Below are 5,000 nucleotides of genomic sequence, written 5' to 3'. Positions count from 1 at the left end.
TCTCTCACTTCAGGACGTCCGTCCGCATTCTCCACAGCCAAACGTGCAATCTCCAGCTCATGTTCTCTTTTTGCCGCTTCAATGGCCTCTTTCTGTTTCAACAGCTCGGCTTCCATCTCCAATTTTCTTAGTTCGCGTTCCTGTCGCCTAGTTTCTCTCTCTTCATCTTCTCTTCTGCGCCTTTCCTCTTTCTCTTCCTCTTCCTTTCTTTTATCCTCCTCAAGCATTCGACGTCTCTCTTCTCTTTCTTCTTGTAATTGCCTCTTTTTTTCTTCTTTTTCTTCCTCTTCCCTCACAAACTCGAGAAGCTTTTCTCCTTCCAACCCGAATTCTTTTCCCATTTGCAAAAGCTTTTCCATTTCCATAGCAGTATTCCACAGCAAAAACACAATATACTCTCTCGTACAGTTCCTCTTACTTTTCTGTAACTCCTTCTTGAATTGTCCTTTCCTGGTTTCTGTAGTCGGCAAACAAATGAATTCCTCTCCCGGACAGGCCCCCAATGTTACAGGTTCGAATGTTTAGAGGAAAGGTAGCTTGCAGACTACACTGAACGCAGGGTTGTCGGAACAACAACAAGAAGATTTATTCCAAAAATGAACGTAGTTTCCACGAAGTAAAACTCTTAACAGCACGTACTTGACAAACTTACACGGCCTCCACCAACTTGAATAAACACAGCTTCGGTCACACTTGACTAAACACGGCCAACGCCAACTCTCTTCGCTTGTGAAAAACTAGTTAAAAAAACACTCCGTTTGCACTCGTCTACTTATATACTCTGACAATAAACTTCTAGAACTTTCTAAATTAGTAATGAATCTAATTATAGAAAGATTACAAAACACACCGATTTAGAAACGCTTACGTACAAACCTAAATATAAACAAACTACGAACTCTCGCGAAGATTCTAGACAGTAACGCTTGTCACGCAATACTATTTTTCGTAACATGGGTAGTAGAGGAAATCGTTTTGTTTTTATGTAGGGTCATCCCTTCAGTGGGTTGATAGCCTAAAACAAAGGATTCGAGCAGCTAAACGGTATCTAAAGGCCGATTACAAATTGCACGTCTTGGAGGAAAGTCCCTGTGCTGATCACTGCATACACTTCGCCCTATCATCCGACGATACTCACTTCAAGTCAGCCTGTGACCATGACCATTCTATGCAGTGTGATCGATGCCTGGATTCTAAGAAAGTTCCTAATGATATCATTGCTGGATTAGACGCTGAAGATATCTGTTACAGGTAAGCAAGTGGCAATGCACTGGGTACACGACTTTTCGGTACATGCCACTAGACGCCGGTTTGGTAACCAATAAAGGTTTTATTAAGGACGGTGCCTACTAAATACAAAGTTTTTTTTTCCAGATTAGGACCATGCGGAAAAAGTAGATCTTTGTAAGGGCTATTGGCATCAACAAAGAAAAATGGGGTAGCTACACACTTTTTTTTTTTGAGATAATTATCTTTGAATCTCAACAAAAATACTGACATATTAGCACTTTTCTGAAAAAAAAAGAAAAGGATATATCCTCACAGATTTCCTTAGCATTCGCCTTTACATACAGAAAAACTAACATGTTTATGTAGATCTTAAAACTACATGGTAAGTGGTCACATAAAAGCCATTTTTGGTCTGCTTTTAATGACAAAATCTTTGCAACAGCGCTTTCAGCGTCTCTGACAGCCTTCCTCTGGTTTAGCTTAAGTACAATCTAAATAGCTTTTCCTCTTAACCAGGAACTAATCTTGTGTTTAATAGGCTTGCCACTTTAATTTCATAACATAAAATGTAGGGGTAACCAAGCGTCTTTTGAAGTTATTCATCTTTTATGAAAACTTTTACGGTGGCCGTTCCATTTTTTCCTGTCACCTCCCCAGTAGGTAAAGCATTTGCGTCTTATTCTGCAGGCACACGTTTACAGTTGAATTTCAGTATAATCTTGGACAGCTAAAAGCTATTTTTTCAGCCGGAAGCCGTTAGCAGTTAGTGGTTAGCGATACGCTGCTATTCTGGTATTCCTGGCTTTAGTTCGGGTTCATTACACTTGAGTTGGCCATACTAGGAAAGTTTTACTTTCCTTTTCCTTGTTAGCAAAGTTGATTACGTCAATGCTAACCCGTAAGGATGTCTCAGTCGTCTGATCCAATGACAAGACACGGGGACATAACCAGCACATTAGCTGGAATGTTAGAGTTTTTTTGCACTAATTCAATGTCCCGTTGTCTAGTTCTTTATACTTGAAGTATAGCGTAGTGAATTGATAGCGAGTCCATTATTCTTAGTTACCAGGAACAGAAAGAGGAACTAAAGTATGACACCAAGAAAGCCGCAGAAAAAATCTTGCAATGGAAAGCTCATATTGTGAGAGCCATCAATCAGGAAAAGAGTAAAATCGACGTTCTTGACAATCTTACTGCGGGGCAGGTTTTAGTTGTGATCGACTGGGCAATGAAGTGGTTGCCACGGAGCTATCGAGAGACTCAGAAGGAGTGGTTTGGCAAAAAGGGTATCAGCTGGCATGTGTCAGTCTGCATTACAAAAGTAGAAAAAGATGAAACTGAGTTCCAGGTATTTACCGTTTTGCGTGTGCAAATTCGGTTTTTAACATTTTCGATTTTATGACTATTTATTTATATTTACTTGTTTCTTTTGCGCAGGTGCAGACGTTTATCCACATTTTTGAAACGTGCAACCAAGATTGGTTTGCAGTATGTTCGGTACTGGAATGCCTTGTTCATCAACTTGTGCAAATCGCCCCAAATCTCAAAGATATTTTTTTGAGAAGCGATAACGCCGGCTGTTATCACAATGCGGCTCTGATCATTAGTGCCCCAGCTGTTGCTGCAAAAGAAGGGCTGACGTTAAAGAACTACAGCTTTAGTGAGGCGAACAGTGGAAAAGACGTTTGTGACCGAAAGATCGCTCCGCTTAAGGCACACGTTACAAGATACCTTAACGAAGGTAATTACTTTTCGCACTCATACAGTACCGTTTGCTAAGTACACAAATTGAGTATGTTTCTTTGCTAACATTGCATGCGAGATATGCCCGATTTTAATCAGGGAAATCAGTAAGATGAGCCTCTGCGCGCATGCTAACACTTTTTTAAGCGCGGATTGGCGTGTCCTTTTAGTTGTGGATGACGCACGCAGAAACAAAATGATTAAATCGCAAGCTAAGTGCTAATATGCCTAGGTGATTCAATGTAAAAGGGTATGTCTTAAATTTCCTTGAACTTTGTCTAATTGATAATTACATTATTAGTTGGAGGCCACCTCGCCATTTTCACGCCACACTGATGACCATTATAATCACAATATTACCTTAGCAATTGTATTGTTTTGCTTGTTATATGGGAAAATGAAAACTTAATCTCCGTTTTTGTTGTTTATGGAGTGAAGGTAATTATCTGGCACCTCTTTATCTGATAATAATTTAAATATGATCTGCGTATCTGTTTAGGGCGCAGGGATGGCGCAGCGGTGAGAGCGCTCGCCTCCCACCAATGTGGCCCGGGTTCGATTCCTGCCCACTGCCATATGTGGGTTGAATTTGCTGTTGGTGTTGGTTCTCGCCTTGTTCTAGGGTTTTCTCCGGGTTCTCCGGTTTTCCTCTCTCCACAAAAACCAACATTTCCAAATTTCAATTCGACCGGGATAGAGGGCTGACATGAAAACCAGCAATGGCTTATGTGGCTTCCTCTCTACATATTGTAAATATTTCAAATTTATTCATTATAGGTCATGACGTAATTACAGCCCGACAGTTAAAGGAGGCCATTGATTTGTATGGGGGTGTGAGAGGCTGCCGGGCAGCTGTTGTTGAAGTAACTGACACAAAGAAGCAAACAACTGGTATGCACAAGATTAGTGGTATTAGTCAGCTGAACAATTTTCAGTATACCGACGATGGCGAAATAATAGTGTGGAAGGCGTTTCAAGTTGGAGAGGGTAAGAGGATCTCGAGGCAAGAGCTTAGTAAGATGGGCAGGCCACTAAGCGATACAGGGGTGAAAATCGTGTTTCCGTCTTGTGAACCAGATGAGTCTACTGGGTTGCTGAAGAAGAAGACGAAATCCAAGCAGACATTTGAGGTTCCCCATGTAGTCACCATGCCTGTTACACCACCTGCAGATCAAGAGGATTGCCAATTGTTTAACTGCCCCGAAGAAGGTTGTGTCAAGACTTTCACTTCAAACTTCACGAAGAGTCTCAGTATGATCAACTCAGGCGCAAATGGGCCCAGCATTGCATGTCTTTGAAGCCCCAAAATCCTTCTTATCTTTTCACAGCAGTCTCGTGTTCTGAAGAATTAGAGAGTGACGTGGTCATCGGATGGGCTCAAACAAGATCAAAACGGAGCAACAGGTTCTCCAAGCAAGTAAAGAGCTTTCTTCTAGAGCAATTTATGATTGGCGAAGAAACTGGTCGAAAGGTTACCACAGCAGAAGCCGCAACCCGAATGCGTTCACTGCGCAACGATGCTGGTAATCGGTTGTTTGAAAAGGGCGAGTGGCTAACAGTACAGCAAGTTACTAGTTATTTCTCGAGGTTGGCCGCAATGAAAAAAATGAGCCAGTTGCCAACAGCAGTAGAAAGTCTGGAAGAGGAAGGAGAAGATGTTGAGGCTGTAGTTCAACAATCTGAAAGATACCATCTCCGCCAAAGAATTTACAACACGCTTACTTTGTAAATTATTGGCTACCAATGTGAGTGACAAAGAAAAGAGGTCTCCGTTTCTCACGGTTCGCAAAATAAGTTCCACTGAAAGTTTTGACGGAATTAAAGGCGGGCAAACAAAACTTTGATTAATGACTTTAACGTTTTGTATAACTCAACATACATCCTCAGAAGTGACGGTTGGATATAATATGATACGTTCACGTTTTCGTAGCATGACTAAGCAGGGCTGAAATTGTGGAAAAGGTTGCAATTGGTAAAAAATAAGCTTATGTCCCGAGAGAACTCCCGCATAAGAAGGACGGGGCTGT

The sequence above is a fragment of the Montipora capricornis genome, chromosome 10 (assembly GCF_036669925.1).
Source record: "Montipora capricornis isolate CH-2021 chromosome 10, ASM3666992v2, whole genome shotgun sequence".
Taxonomy (NCBI): Eukaryota; Metazoa; Cnidaria; class Anthozoa; order Scleractinia; family Acroporidae; genus Montipora; species Montipora capricornis.
The sequence above is the reverse complement of the archived record's forward strand: the minus strand, read 5'-3'. Positions refer to the sequence as shown.